The sequence below is a fragment of the Salvelinus namaycush genome, chromosome 8, assembly GCF_016432855.1.
Source record: "Salvelinus namaycush isolate Seneca chromosome 8, SaNama_1.0, whole genome shotgun sequence".
Classification (NCBI taxonomy): Eukaryota; Metazoa; Chordata; class Actinopteri; order Salmoniformes; family Salmonidae; genus Salvelinus; species Salvelinus namaycush.
This window is the reverse complement of record NC_052314.1, coordinates 31,486,464-31,503,021: the sequence shown is the minus strand read 5'-3', so window position 1 is coordinate 31,503,021 and position 16,558 is coordinate 31,486,464. Positions and strand designations below refer to the sequence as shown.

The following is a 16,558-nucleotide window of genomic DNA, read 5'->3' as shown; positions in this document are numbered from 1 at the left end:
ATTGCACATAGAGTGAGTCCATGCAACTTATTATGTGAATTGTTAAGCAAATATTTACTCCTGAACTTATTTAGGCTTACCATAACAAAGGGGTTGAATACTTATTGACTCAAGACATTTCACCTTTTCATTTTTAACCAATTTTAAGTTCAGGCTGTAACGTAACAAAATGTGGAAAAAGTCAAGGGGTGTGAATACTTTCTAATGGCACAATTTACTGAATAAAAATGTATATTTAGTTTTCCTTATTGTAAGGTACCTACGTTTTGCGATAGGAAAATGTTAATAATAAAAACAACAGACACACCCAAAGGGTTTTGTACATAACATACAAGAGTCGTCATATGTTTTTTTTTTTCTGTTATAGTATGTGGTTTGTACTGTATCTATTTTCAGTCAATAACAGATATACTGTACATATGGCGTAGGCAAGAGTCATACGTCAGACATTTTTTTTAGGACAGACAAGGGTGTGGCTACATAAGAAATATGATATTTATGTAAGTACTTCCACGTAAAACCAGAAAAGTTTGTTTGATGACCTTTTGTTCATATGTGGATCAAAAAAAGTCAGCTCTGCCATTCACCTCATTCTCACCTGTCTTAGAAAAGGCTTAAGTGCTTCTTAGTCTTAGCTGGACAGCTGATAGTAAACCTTTATTTTGACATTTTCTGATTGACATTGTCTCTCTGTCACCCACTCTGAGTGTTGCTGTGATCTACTCCGGGCAGCAAAATTCCAAAACTTCCCGTGGAATTGATACTATTGTCAGAGACAGTGAGCCTCAGGTGAGTTTGTGCTGTAGTGATTGGCTTCCAGTTCTTTGTAGTTACTCTTGACTTTAGTAGACTACAGCTAATAGGAACATACTGTTTTACAGAGCAAATATAATATGTTAAGAAAACTGTTTAGATATTTTTTTATGAGATTAAAACTGATACAGAATTATCCAATGGGTCTACTATATTATCTGATAGTGTTTTAGCTTGTGTGCTGATAAGAAATGGTTGACATGAACTTGCATCATTTTTCAAAAACCTATAGGGCTAGCTAATGGAGTTTATGAAGAGGCCAAAGAGTTAAAGAAGTTCATGTAGCTAAGTGTAAGGCAATAAAATAAACAGTAGATGGCAGTAGCGTACTATTGTTCAGTTGTTAGGTTTTTGAGACGCATGCTCTGTGCAGTGGATGTAAACATTGGAGCTGCCCTTTTGTTGGCACGAGCAGACTGTAGATTTGTGTAGGCTACACGTATTCGACTCGATGGGCTGGACGGTGGAGCTGTTGCCTGGTGGTGGAATCAGCTAGCGGCAGCTAACAAGCAAACTAAAACTCGGCATTAAATACAATCTGAAATCGGGCTGTTGAACTCATTACAGTTCAATTGCGCAAGACTGTGCAGTTGTACTTTGGTCCATGGAAAGTTCATATTGATCTCTGAGGATTGAAAAGGCTTCCAGGCAAGGTAAACACGGTTCAGGTTGTTTTTTTGAGAGCAAGGAGCTGTTGCTAGCTAACGTTAATAGTTGTCAAGCTACTTTTCCTATCCAGCCGGATAGGTTTCATGTTAGCTAGCTAACTACAGTGTTTGGAAATAGTCTGGAGTTAATCATGCGTCTGGTACTGTAGGTTGCGTTGAGACGGCACTGTATTTCAGTTTAGCTTTTTATGTCACTAAATAACGTCAGTTAGCTAACTTGTTGGCTAATCACGTAAACTGCATTAGCTAACTGGTTAGCTACTTAGCTTAGCTAACTAACTAGCAACTTCCATAGCTAATAAGCTGGTTGTTCATCGATGATATGCACAAGTGTTTGCTATGAATTCATAATTCATCGCTAGTTAGCCAAACTGCATGCAAACTTTTTACTGTAGCCAGCCAAGGAACTTCAGAAAGTAACGGTTACATATGTGGACAGCAAACAAAACTCACACCCCATCAGATACTTCAAACAACCCCCGTTAAACACTTCAGTTACTGTAGCTAGTTACATTTTTAGTCACACAATGGTTGAAGGAGAACCGTTTTTTTGCTTATCGTTTTACAGTTACTTTCAAGATAGCTGATATAGTTTTAAGTTAATTTGTTTCAAGTCCACCACCAGTCAGTTTCCAGATGAGTTCTTCAAATGAACAGTACCTGGCTGACTATCCAGCTGATCTGATCAGCTTACTTACAGCTGCGCTAGGGTCGGACGAGCCCAATATTGGACGAAAGGAGCCTAACATTACTCCTTAGTCCAAGGACCTTGCATGTTCTGTTTAAAGGGCGAATTGGCTCTGGAAGCTACAACAGCCAAAAACTCCATCTAAACTTGAATTGATTCTGAATTGCGGTACTGTTCTATAAACATAAACTCCTCTACTTTCATATTCCATCCTAAATAATTTCACAAATGCAAAATACACACTTGCGGAGAACAATGTTCTAAAATGTGCACAGCAAATGCATGTTGGTTTCATGGACAGATTAAAATATCTGTTTGAAATGTAGAAAGAGGGGAGATCTAAAGATGCAACAACTATCATGTGTTGTTAATATGAGTAGGATAATACCTTTGGCTGCTAGACAATGAAAGAAAGTTGAAAGAACCAATAGAAGAACGCGTATGAGGAAGTCTATAAAATTATTGGGATTTTGGCTATAGGTTACTTTGAAGCAAGGTAAGACATGCCTCATAATATGTAGTAAATTGTCCAGGTTTCAATCAATCAAGGAACAGGAAAGCCATTTGTTTTGGAAACTCCATCTCATGTGCTACAGAAACACCGCTAACCAAACAACAGTGCTAGGTGCCCTCTGTACATGAATTAAAGAGTAACTACACAAAAAACAATTTTTCTTAGATTTTTCCCAGACCTCAAAAGTGGTCTCCTGGTGGGTTTTAAGTGTTCTTATGGACTTAGAACATCACATTTTATTGTTCTATTAGTTTGACTTTGAGAGCAAAAACATTAAAAAGGGGGTGAAATCTGAAACCTGTGAATTACTGAGTTGACAGCTTCATTTAACTGTTTCAATAGTAGACCTACTATTAGCCTACTTGCACAGTACAGCTTGTGTAACAGTATTGCTTCCATCCCAACCTGGGATCGAACCAGGGACCCTCTGAACACATCCACAACTGATGCGGTCTTTGTAGAGCTAGTGAAACAACTACTTCAATGTCTCAGCGCGAGTGACGTCACCGATTGAAACACTACTAGCGCGCACTGCTAACTAGTTAGCCATTTCACACCGGTTGGCCTGATTGTGTGAAAGATCAATGTGGGATTTATCATTTTAGGTCATTCAGAGTGTATGTCACTGTTTGTCATCTTTCACACAAGGCGCCTTACTTATTTCTTCGGAGGAGGACATATCTTGTTTTTTTACAGCATTTCCTACATATACAGTTGGAAGTCGGAAGTTTACATACACCTTAGCCAAATACATTTAAACTCAGTTTTTCACAATTCTTGACATTTAATCCTAGTAAAAATGTCCTGTCTTAGTTCAGTTAGGATCACCACTTTATTTTAAGAATGTGAAATGTCAGAATAATAATAGTGATTTATTTCAGATTTGATTTCTTTCATCACATTCCCAGTGTGTCAGAAGTTTACATACACTCAATTAGTATTTGGTAGCATTGTCTTTAAATTGTTTAACTTGGGTTAAATGTTTTTTGGTTTTTAGCCTTCCACAAGCTTCCCACAATAAGTTGGGTGAATTTTGGCCCATTCCTCCTGACAGAGCTGGTGTAACGGAGTCAGGTTTGTAGGCCTCCTTGCTCGCACATGCTTTTTCAGTTCTGCCCACAAGTTTTCTGTATGATTGAGGTCGGGGCTTTGTGATAGCCACTCCAATACCTTGACTTTGTTGTCCTTAAGCCATTTTTCCACAACTTTGGAAGTATGCTTGGGGTCTTTGTCCATTTCCAAGACCCATTTGCGACCAAGCTTTAACTTCCTGACTGATGTCTTGATGTTGCTTCAATATATCCATATACTTTTCCATCTATTTTGTGAAGTGCACCAGTCCCTCCTGCAGCAAAGCAACCCCACAGCATGATGCTTCCACCCCCGTGCTTCACGGTTGGAATGGTGTTCTTCGGCTTCCAAGCCTCCCCCTTTCTCCTCCTAACATAACGATGGTCATTATGGCCAAACCGTTCTATTTTTGTTTCATCAGACCAGAGGACATTTCTCCAAAAAAGTACGATCTTTGTCCCGGTTGAAAACCGTAGTCTGGCTTTTTTATGGTGGTTTTGGAGCAGTGGCTTCCTTGCTGAGCGGCCTTTCAGGTTATGTCGATATAGGACTCGCTTTACTGTGGATATAGATAATTTTGTACCTGTTTCCTCCAGCATCTCCACAAGGTCCTTTGCTGTTGTTCTGGGATTGATTTGCACTTTTCACACCAAAGTACGTTCATCTCTAGGAGAAAGAATGCGTCTCCTTCCTGAGCGGTATGACGGCTGCGTAGGCCCATGGTGTTTATACTTGCTTACTATTGTTTGTACAGATGAACATGGTACCTTCAGGCGTTTGGAAATTGCTCCCAAGGATGAACCAGACATGTGGTGATCTACAACATGTGGTGGTCTACAATTTTTCTCTGAGGTCTTGGCTGATTTCTTTTGATTTTCCCATGATGTCAAGCAAAGAGGCACTGAGTTTGAAGGTAGGCCTTGAAATACATCCACAGGTACACCTCCAATTGACTCAAATGATGTCAATTAGCCTATCAGAAGCTTCTAAAGCCATGACATAATTTTCTGGAATTTTCCAAGCTGTTTAAAGGCACAGTGAGCTTAGTGTATGTAAACTTCTGACCCACTGGAATTGTGAAAAATGAATTATCAGTGAAATAATCTGTCTGTAAACAATTGTTGTAAAAATTACTTGTGTCATGCACAAAGTAGATGTCTTAACCGACTTGCCAAAACTGTAGTTTGTTAACAAGAAATTTGTGGAGTGGTTGAAAAACGAGTTTTAATGACTCCAACCTAAGTGTATAACTTTTTTATAAAGCAATCACATAAGAATAATACATTACCAAACATAAGCAATTTAATCCTAACCCTAAACCACTCTTGGCCCATCCCACCTATCGCTATAGACCATCTTTGTTTGGTTTCCATGTGCCAAATTTTTCAATTGTACTGTGATGTTTTACATACATTTTTAACATTTCTAAACGTGTAGTATCCACAGATTGTGAGCTAAAGATAAACCTTTCCTACAAGTATTATTATATTATTTATTGACTGACTATGGCTTTCCAAATCGTCCAACACTGCTATTTGTAAGGTTAATTTTAAGTGCATGTTGTGATTATTACTATTTTTTAACCATTCCATAACCATTTAACCATATATGCCCTGTATATATATCATTCTGTTGGTGGCAAGAATTGTATATAATAACTAATAGAGAAACTCGAAGTGTTGAATCAAGTGTAGTTTTGTACCAGTTCATAAACCATGTGCCATAGAATCGGTACTTTGAAAATCTCTTCCCATCTATTTTGCAACCTGTATGATGCAGCTGTCAACATTTTTGTCCTCAAATGAAACTGGTGTATATATCTCAATTCATGGCAATTATTTTCATCCAATTTCTATCTTTAATATATGGCAGGCAAACAAGTTCCCTACCTTCTCCTTTTTCCACTTGCCTCCATTTTTGTGGTAATGCTGCATTTGGTTTTAAGTTTGGCTTGTTTAAGAAAGGGCGATACTTTAAACAAAATTTTCAATTAGTCGGAAATTAGAAGTTGTAATCTGTATGAAGGCAAAAAGGCAATTTTTTAACAAAGGATGAGCCTTAGTCTACTGGAGAACCATTTTGGGTTTAAGTATAACTTATGTATGAGTGAACCTTTTAGTGAGAGGTTTAAAGCTTTAATATTTAATAATTTTAGCCCCCCAAACTCATATTCATTATATAAATAGGAATGTTTAATTTTGTCTGGCTTAGCATTACAAATAAAGTGAAATCTTTTGCTCATATGATTTTAAAAAACGAGTCATCTGTGGAGTAGGCGGCCCATTAGTAAGTAAACTGATAGGACCAAAGAGTTAAATCAATGTGATGTTTCCATAAATAGACAACTATTTACCTCTCCATGGTTGCAAAATCTTAAATATATTTGCTAACTTTCTATTGAAATTGATTGTGGAAAGTAAATTTATATTTTTTTGAGATGTGAATACCAAGTATGTCTACTTCACCATCCGCCCATTTTATTGGTAAGCTACAAGGTAGTGTTAATTTAGTCTTTTTAACGATCCAATACGTAATAAGGTACACTTGTCATAATTAGGTTTTAGTCCAGGTAGGCTAGAAAAGTGATCAAGATCTTCAATGAGACTGTACAGGTGTCCAGATTGCGGACTTAAGAAAAAACTAGTCATCAGCATACATTGACACTTGTTTTTATCTTCTGGATTTCTAACCCCTTGATGTTCTTGTTGGATCTAATTTTAATAGCTCAATGGCCATAAATAAATAAGGAGACAATGGACAGCCTTGTTTTACTCCTCTTAAAAGCTCAATACTTTGAGAAGTAACCATTATTTACTAGTTTACATCTGGGGTTGCTGTACATAACCTAAAGGCCCCTTTGCCGGGTGGGACATTTTTATATATTTTTTGCAAAATTAGTGTAAACCCACTTCTCCAGGCACCACCACTCCATTGGGTTGAGGTAAGTTTTCTAAGCCATATCTCGCACCTGTGGGTAGATATTTTGATTTAACAAATGAGAGCCAGAACAAATCACCAAATCTGGTTATACTTGATCTAAAATCTTTATTGTACTGAGAGGAGCTGTCAACATCAAATTTTATCAGTCACATACACGTGATTAACAGATGTTATTGCGGTTGTAGAGAAATGCTTGTGCTTCTAGCTCCGACAGTGCAGTAATATCTAACAAATTAAACAACGTATGCCCAATACACACATCTAAGTATGACTGAATGAAGACGATATACATATGGACGAGCGATGGCATAGCGGAACGGACTAAGATACAGTAGAATAGTTTTGAAAAACAGTATATACATATGAGAAGAGTAATGCCAGATATGTAAACATTATTAAGGTGACTAGTGTTCCATTCCTTAAAGTGACCAGTGATTCCTAGTCTATGTCTATAGGCAGCAGCCTCTAATGTCTTAGTGATGGCTGTTTAACAGTCTGATGGCCTTGAGATAGAAGATGTTTTTCAGTCTCTCGGTCCCAGCTTTGATGCACCTGTACTGACTTCGCCTTCTGGAGGATAGCGGGGTGAACAGGCAGTGGCTCAGGTGGTTGATGTCCTTTGATCTTTTTGGCCTTAAATTGTGCATCTGTAAAAATTTGTGAGGGTTTTAGATGACAAGCCACATTTTTTTGGTCTCCTGAGGTTGAAGAGGCTCTGTCGCGCCTTCACCGCGCTGTCTGTGTGGGTGGCCCATTGTGGGGCCCCAGTGTTGAGGATCAGCGGAGTGGAGGTGATGTTTCCTGCCTGGGGGCCCAGTTGCACAGGGTGGGATTCAGACCCAGGGCCTCGAGCTTAATGATGAGCTTGGAGGGTACTATGGTGTTGAATACTGAGCTATAGTCACTAAACAGCATTCTTACATAAGTATTCCCCTTGTCCAGATGGGATAGGGCAGTGTGATGGCAATTGCATCGTCTGTGGCCCTATTGGAGCGGTAAGAAAATTGAAGTGGGTCTAGGGTGACAGGTAAGGTGGAGGTGATATAATAGTAATGATTACAGCAGTGAGTGCTGCAGGGCGATAGTCATTCAGTTCAGTTACCTTTGCCTTCTTGGGTACAGGGACAATGGTGGCCATCTTGAAGCATGTGGGGACAGCAGACTGGGATAGGGAGATTGAATATGCCCGTAAACACACCAGCCAGCTGGTCTGCGGATGCTCTGAGGAGACGGCTAGGGATGCAGTCTGGGCTAGAGGTCGACCGATTTAATCGGCATGGCCGATTTCAAGTTTTCATAACAATCGGTAATCGGCATTTTTGGACGCTGATTACATTGCACTCCACGAGGAGACTGCGTGGCAGGCTGACCACCTGTTACGTGAGTGCAGCAAGGAGCCAAGGTAAGTTGCTAGCTAGCATTAAACTTATTTCATAAAAAACAATCAATCTTCACAATCACTAGTTAACTACACATGGTTGATGATATTACTAGTTTAACTAGCTTATCCTGCGTTGCAATAAGTGTGGAGCCTGTTAATTTATCATCGAATCACAGTCTACTTCACCAAACGGTGATGATTTAACAAGCGCTTTCTTGAAAAAAGCACTGTCGTTGCACCAATGTACCTAACCATAAACATCAATGCCTTTCTTAAAATCAATACACAAGGACATTTTTTTTAAACCTGCATATTTAGAAGGCATGTTAGCAGGCAATATTAACTAGGGAAATTGTCACTTCTCTTGCGTTCTGTGCAAGCAGAGTTAGGGTAAATGCAGCAGTTTGGGCCGCCTGACTCGTTGCGAACTGTGTGAAGACCATTTTTTCCTTGCAAAGACTGTAATTAATTTGCCAGAAATTTACATAATTATGACATAACATTGAAGGTTGTGTAATGTAACAGCAATATTTAGACTTATGGATGCCACCCGGGCGATAAAATACGTAACGGTTCTGTATTTCACTGAAAGAAAGAAAGAAATTATAGCTTCCGAATTTGACCATATTAATGACCTATGGCTCGTATTTCTGTGTTTATTATATTATAATAAAGTCTATGATTTGATAGAGCGGTGGTAGGCAGCAGCAGGCTCGTAAGCATTCATTCAAACAGCACTTTTCTGCATTTGCCAGCAGCTCTTCGCAATGCTTGAAGCACAGCGCTGTTTGACTTCAAGCCTATCACCTCCCGAGATTAGGCTGGCAATACTATAGTGCCTATAAGAACATCCAGAAGTCAAAGGTATATGAAATTCAAATGGTATAGAGAGAGAGAGAGAGTCCTATAATAACTACAACCTAAAACTTCTTAACTTCTTAACCACCAGCTTTCATATGTTCTCATGTTCTGAGCAAGGAACTTAAACGTTAGCTTTTTTTACATGGCTCATATTGCACTTTTACTTCTCCAACACTGTGTTTTTGCATTATTTAAACCAAATTGAACATGTTTCATTATTTATTCTAGACTAAATAGATTTTTATTTATGTATTATATTAAGTTAAAAATAAGTGTTCATTCAGTATTGTTGTAATTGTCATTATTACAAATATATATGTAAAAATCGGCCGATTAATCGGTATCTGCTTTTTTTGGTCCTCCAATAATCGGTTACGGCGTTGAAAAATAATAATCCGTCGACCTCTAGTCTGGACCGGCAGCCTTGCAAGGGTTAACATGTTTCAATGTTTTACTCACGTCGCCACGGAGGAGAGCCCACAGCCCTTGGTAGCGGGCCGTGTCGGTGGCACTGTGTTATCCTCAAAGCGTGCGAAGAATGTGTTTAGCCTGTCCAGAAGCAAGACGTCGGTCTCGGCGACGTGGCTGGTTTTCCTTTTGTAGTCCGTGATTGTCTGTAGTCCCCGCCACATACGTCTCGTGTCTGAGCCATTGAATTGCGACTCCACTTTATCTCTATACTGAAGTATAGATTTGATATAGTGAGCTCAATGATTCTGAGTTGGGGCTTGCCTTATCTAGCCCAACGTTGTTACATTTCTTTAATCCACCACAACTGTCTCGATGTGTCGAACCTAACCGATATCTACTGGATGAGGTGGCCAAATATCCTGTTCTCTTGTGAGTACTAAGAACGGTTTGTTCTTAGAATAGAGTTAAGGAGAGACTTTTGTTTGAAATGGAGATACCTCGTTCCGAACATGCATGTTTCAGAGTACAGAGGGTGGGGGCAAGAACACAAGACCCGTGGTGGAAGTACAGAGTTGGGTGAAAACAGCAATTTACACAACCAGAGTACAGGATTGTACATACCTATCATTTAAAGTAATGCTAATATACATTTTTCGCCCCACGCCGGCTCTGCTGTGTCTTAATATACACAGCAATGCTGTCCGACCCTAGTGCAGCTGTAAGCAAACGGGTTAGGTCTGCTGGCTACTGGCTGACAAACTCCTGTCATTGGCTGAGAGAGAAAACAGTAGCTAACGTTTGCCGCCTCTACTGTACAACCATCCAGTTCTTTGTGTACAGTGAGAAATAACAGTCAATGTAGGTAGGGCAGGACGAGGGCATAGATTTTCCATTCTCCTCTTAGCTTGTTTACTTTTAATTGAAAGTAAGCACACCAAGGACTTTTCATCATAGGATGAAATCCCTGCTGAAATGTTTCCATAAACCCCACCATTTCCATCTGATCCTTGGAAGTAATCATCATCTAGCTGCACTCTCACTGCACAGGAATCCTCCTCAACCCGAACCCAGCTCTATGGCTACGTCTCAAATAGCACCCTATTCCCTATATGATGGTGCACGATTTTTGACCAGAGCCTTATGTCAAAAGTAGTGTACTATAAGGGAATAGGGTGCCATTTGGAACGCCTTTCAACTTGATCCACTTAACTGCTGATCCAGGTGTGCAGTCATCTGTTGCTATGCTGGGTGTTGGCTAGTAATGCTGTAGCTAGCTGACACTCACATTTCTCTTTCTCTTCCTGCACCATGAACAACTTCAGACTAAAAATGGCTCCCTATTATCTTAGACCTAGCCTAGTTGATAACACTAGGAAACTGCCTTAGCACTGGACTCCTCATAGGCACATCTGTTTTAGACATTTGCGCTTTGTAATAGAGTCACATGCCGGTCTGCTCTGCCGTCTCAGTCCTGGCTAGACATTCCTGCCATGTAACCTCTTGGTGTTTTCTTGGATCGTTTGTTGGCTAGGAGGAGTAGTGTGAGAGTGTGACTTCAGATTCGAATCACACCACAGAGATACTGGGCTTGTGGAGGACTGGCTTGTCTGTACTTGCCCTCTGTCAGACACTTTGGTTGTTATGACAGAGCGCTTCCCCTTCATAATTGTCTAACCATATAGAGTAGACTACAGGTATGGCAGGCTCCACGTGAATCCTACGGAGTGATTTAGCAGGGCAACGTTCCACCAACTGCCCATTCAGATTCCGTGGCGTTTTTATTTGCTTAAGAACATCATAGTGTGTGGATATTTGTTGTCATAAAACCAGTTGAGTCTCCACCATTGATAATGTATTTAGTGTTGTGTGTATTTGTATGTGTTTCTTGAAAGTTGTAAGGAGGTGCCCCCTTCCACGGTGTCAACATGGGAATACTGTTGTAGGCCACATGTAAATGATCTAGCCTAGGTTTTCCATTTGAGTCCCAGCTAACCGTATAACGCTTATTGCATTGTCCATTGAGGAAAGACGCTCAAGGAGGCCATTGATAATGCTGAATGTACACTGCACCAATCTGAGATGTCTTCTGTGTGTGAACTGAAAAGCCTTTATTCTCACGCCTGACAGACTGTGTGCCCTTTCTGGCAGCACTCCTTTCTCATAGTCTCTCAGACAACAGCAAATGGAATGTATGTTCTTGTTCTCTGAAGGTGGCCCACATTAACATTCTGTTTTCTAATCTCCCTGCTGTGCCATGCTGCGATTTGAGTTCTTATCTTGTGGAGAGAATGTTTATGTTTATGTGCAGGTGCAAGATAAATAATATTCCAGTTCTGTTGCTGATGCAATTGTATTTCTCTCATTTTCTTTTCTCACCCAAAGTGACAGCAATGGATTAAAAGCTTTGATTTTCCTCATGCCTACATACTGAAAAAAGTTACCATAATTCACAGGATGTAACAAATTAGGAAAATAGTCTAATTGATAGCTGGATTTGGCTTATCCTAGTTGAGTTAGTAGTGCTACATTTCCCGAGGTTTGTCTATTCAGCTGCACTGCACTGAGATGCATTGCTCTTGACTGCTACTGGCCTTGGTGAGTTTCAGTTTGCTGATCTCACCGGCATTGTTGTTTTGCTAAGAAGCTCTTTTATTCAGACTCCACAATCTTGCCTTGCTGTGCCTTTCATTAGCCATGCAGAATGCTTCTCTGGCTGCATCCAAATGGCACCCTATTCCCTATATAGTGCAATACTTTTGACCTGAGCCCCATGGGCCCTGGTCAAAAGTAGTGCATTATATAGGGAATAGGGTGCCATTTGGGATGCAGACCCATTCATTCACCACTCTGTTCCTTGGCTTAACAAAAGAGGGAATGATTATAGACAGCACCCAACCAGGATTTATGTAGGGGGGACCCAGACTGGGCATAGGCCTAGCTGCTGAGAAGAATGTCAGTACGGGTAGCCTACCACCTGTGCACTAGTAGAAACCCTTTCATCAGGTTTTTAACCACATAGGCTTAAGGCGTCAGCATGCTTCAATTCGGCTGGCACCAAACGGAACGAGTGTGCTCGCATACTCCCTTAAAAGACCTTCGCTTGAAAAACAATAAAAAAAGCCTCAATAGTACTTTGAGTAGTCCTTTTTCAGACGCCAAAGCCTGTATACACTTCCTCAAAATAGTCATTAATCTAAGATAACTCATGAAATCAATCGTTAATTTTGAGGTTTTTGCCGGAGAGATCTTGGTCGTGCAATTTTACATCTAACTAAGTTTGGTGCAGTATTTTTCAATGAAAATAAGAAATGTGCACGACAAGTCGTCTCTCATTGAATGATAACAAAGACTTTATTGAAGAATCCCTACTGTTGACCAATCACCAATGAAAGGGTGTGGACTTCGGCTCCCTCACCGAAGTCCGAAACCAACAAAAACGTCACAATATATGGACTAACTGTACCAAACTATTTCGGCTGGGAAGCATGCAGACGCCTTTACTCCTGGAGTAGGTCCTGTGCCTGAGTGAGTTGCCTGTCCGAGCCTGATAGAAGAATATGCCTACTCTTTTTGTGACAGGTCTATAGATTTTAGACAATAAATCTTACATAATCTCAGTGGACCATTTATTCCTAGTATTAAAGCACTGTATGCGAGATCATGTTCTAATTGTGTTCCCCTCCGCTGTTATGTCCCAGTTCACAGACACACCTCCACGACAGTCAGAATGTTTTTGATTTAGGTGCTCAGCAGAGAGAGACATAAGGGTGAGGCTCTCACTGTACCGTACTACAATATGTGTTTGTTCACTCGGCACAAACAATCTGAAGCATTAAACCCTGGAACAGGCTGCTCTCTCTCTCATCTTCCTTCCCATTATGTCAATCCCAGAGTAATCTTTTCTCCTACCGGTTAGTTCTGCCAGGCATAACACATTGGGGATGTGCTGAGGGTGCTTCTCTTACACCCTCCTCTTGGCTCCCAGAGGGAGGCTGCCTCCCAAATGGCACTCTATTCCCTACATACATAGTGCACTCTTTTGACCATGGCCCCATTGGCCTCTGGTCAAAAGCAGTGCACTAATTGTGTAAGGAATAGGGTGCCGTTTTGGACAGAGTGTTAGAAGAGCCTGGCTTGGTTCAAATAAAATGTTTTGTCACATGCTTAGTCTACACCTGTTCTTTACGAACAGTAAAATGCTTACTTACGGGTCCTTCCCAACAATGCAAAGAGGAAACAAATAGAAATAAAGAATAACAAGGAATAAATACACAGAGTAGAGGTCGACCGATTTAAGATTTTTTTCAACGCCGATACCGATTTATTGTAGGACCAAAAAACGCCGATACCGATTAATCGGCCGAATTAAAAATAAAAATAAAAAACGTTTTTATTTTATATTTATATATTTGTAATAAGGACAATTACAACAATACTGCATGAACAATGAACACTTAACTTGTCTGCTAAATGAACGAGTGTAGCCCACAGCCATATGGCATAGCCAGATGAGGACCTGGCATAAGGACAACTCCGAGTATGCTATTCTGTTCTTCTGAAATAAACTACATTTTCTTCATAATCATGTTTCTTTAGACCTGTCTAAAATAATGGATTTATTATGACAGTGTAGGTGTTATTACATGGATTTATTATACTTTTTTTTTTTTTTTTTATGTAGATGTTCCAAAGGTCTGCATCAGTGGCTTGTAGGCTGTGTGCAAGCCAGGAGATGCTAAATGTGTTTGTTAATTAACGGTCAACTACCGCGAGAATGGCAGTTATTTGCTTGACAATCACAGGCTGACAATTTCGTGGCCGCCACAGCCCTAGTTGTGCATCAGCAGTTTTTCTCTTATGTCAGTCACTGATAGTTAGTCAATTAGCCCATGTCAGCTAACATTTTTTACATTACTAAGTTAGTTTAGCATCCAGTTATCTTAACTTGTTATCATGGTTGAATTACCTGCCGGGGAGCCCCCCCCATTTGATTTTGTTAGTCAGTCTCACAAAGATATCATATTAAAAACATTAAACATTTCTCTCTGCCTCGTGGCAAAATGTGCAGAATTGCAGCAAACTTTCTTTAAAATGTCTACACCCCATAGCAAAATGTGTAGAATTGTACAAAAAGTCTCCGCTGTCAAGAGGGGGGCCACTAAAATGTTTCTCACTGTGTGGGGAGGAAGGGGAGGGGGGGCGGCGGCATGGATGTAGGTACAGAGACCTGTAAGCAACTGCAGCCCCTCGTGAGTTCAGGTTTTTGGTGGCCCTCACCCCATCAAAGTTGCCCATCCCTAGACTTACTCATTTTAAAGCCACTGATCCCTTATAAATATAGGAATTGCCAGGGACCTCACCGTACGATATTATCGCGATACTTAGGTGCCGATATGTATTGCGATTCTATATGTATTGTGATTCGATACTGTGATTTTATTGCGTTTGATATTCCAAACATATTGCTCACTATATGTCTGTTGCAGAGAGATGAGAGCGCAAGATGGAGAACAAGCTATAGAACGAAAAATAATGGTTTTCTAGCGCACGAACAGCCAGCTCGCGCTTTTTACATATTGATACTTGGATTCAAAGTATTAGTATAATATTGTCCAAAGAAATAATAGGGTGTTTTGTAACTGTAAAAAAAAAAGAGGTTTCTCTCCCCATCACTACTTACAAAACTATCTTGACCCATTAATTTCACACATGCTTGTATTTTTGAACATAAGAGTAATGAATCTATTTTCCTGCTAGGTCAGAAGGGAGATTTTTAAAGGCAGGTCGGGGATAGGGTGTAGCACTAAAAACAGTGGTGGTCTTGTTTCCTGTTTTTCAGTGCAAGGCAGGATATAGGGCCTAGTACCGAGCTGGCAATACTGTACTGACTGGTCAGCTAAAATAACTATTTCTGTCTACTAGACTAGAGCCTGAGGGCTGTTTTAGACTAATTGTACAGTGGAGTTCACAGGCCTTTTAGCCAAGTCTAAAGTATCAGATGGCCAAGGAGAATGCCAGCCACATTGACTAATTTCATCCCACAGAGATAAGCTACATGTCAGAGCAAAGTCTGGTGACAGACCTTGGTGTCAGGTGTGGGTCACAGCTAGCCCTGGCTTCCTGTTTTTAGACTGGAGAGGGAATCAACACTTGCCCAAAACTTTTGCAGACACAAACAGGAACTAGAATACACCGATAAATATCAGTCTGTTTTTGACCTTGGAAATAGCACTGCCAGTTATAGGCTAGCACTTTACATAGCATTAATTAATAGGCTCAGGGAGTTAACTAACATGCATCCCTGGACCTAATTCCTTGGATCATATAGACCATTGACAAATGTCCTCCCACCATTCTATAAGACAGCCCAACCCAGTAGGAGGCAGTTTACTCTGGGCACGCTTTTCATCCAAACGTGAAAATGCTGCCCCCTATCCTAGAGAAGTTAGTGGTCCCATGGACAGATACTCCAATCTCCGCTGTGGAGTTTTGCAGCTCCTTCGGAGTTGTCTTTGGTTTCTTTGTTGCCTTTCTGATTAATCGCCTCTTTGCCTGGTCCGTGAGTTTTGGTGGGTGGCCCTCTCTTGGCAGGTTTGTTGTGGTGCCATATTCTTTCAATTGTTTTATAATGGATTTAATGGTGCTCCATGAGATGTTCAAAGTTTCGGATATTTTTTATAACCCAATCCTGATCTATACTTCTCACAACTTTGTCCCTGACCTGTTTGGAGAGCTCCTTGGTCTTCACAGTGCGTGCTGCTTGCTTGGTGGTGCCCCTTGCTTAGTGGTGTTGCAGACTCTGGGTCTTTTCAGAACAGGTGTATTTATACTGAGATCATGTGACACTTAGATTGCACACAGGTGGACTTTATTTAACTAATTATGTGACTTCTGAAGGTAATTGGTTGCACCAGATCTTATTTAGGGGCTTCATAGCAAAGAGGGTGAATACATATGCACGCACCATTTTTCCGTTAAAAAAAAAAGTTTTTTTTTCACTTCACCAATTTGGACTATTTTTATGTCCATTTCATGAAATCGAAATAAAAATCTATTTAAAATACAAGTTGTAATGCAACAAAATAGGAAAAACGCCAAGAGGAGTGAATACTTTTGCAAGGCACTGTATGTGACGGAGCTCCAGCTCTATATCCTTCCTCATTAAGCTACATCAAAATGCATGAGGTGTAGGTGAATGTCTGCTCGGCTTC

At 40.3% G+C, this 16,558-nt stretch overlaps 1 protein-coding gene across 2 annotated transcripts in view; it reads left to right on the top strand.

Annotated features, from left to right (window-relative positions):
* Positions 1–1,266: 1,266 nt before the first annotated feature.
* LOC120052614 (ecotropic viral integration site 5 protein homolog) overlaps positions 1,267–16,558 on the top strand; it is a 109,750-nt gene continuing 94,458 nt past the window's right edge. For both annotated transcript variants that reach the window (XM_038999634.1, XM_038999631.1), the window contains exon 1: positions 1,267–1,466. The gene's annotated coding sequence lies outside the window, so the exon portion shown is untranslated. The remainder of the gene's footprint in view (positions 1,467–16,558) is intronic.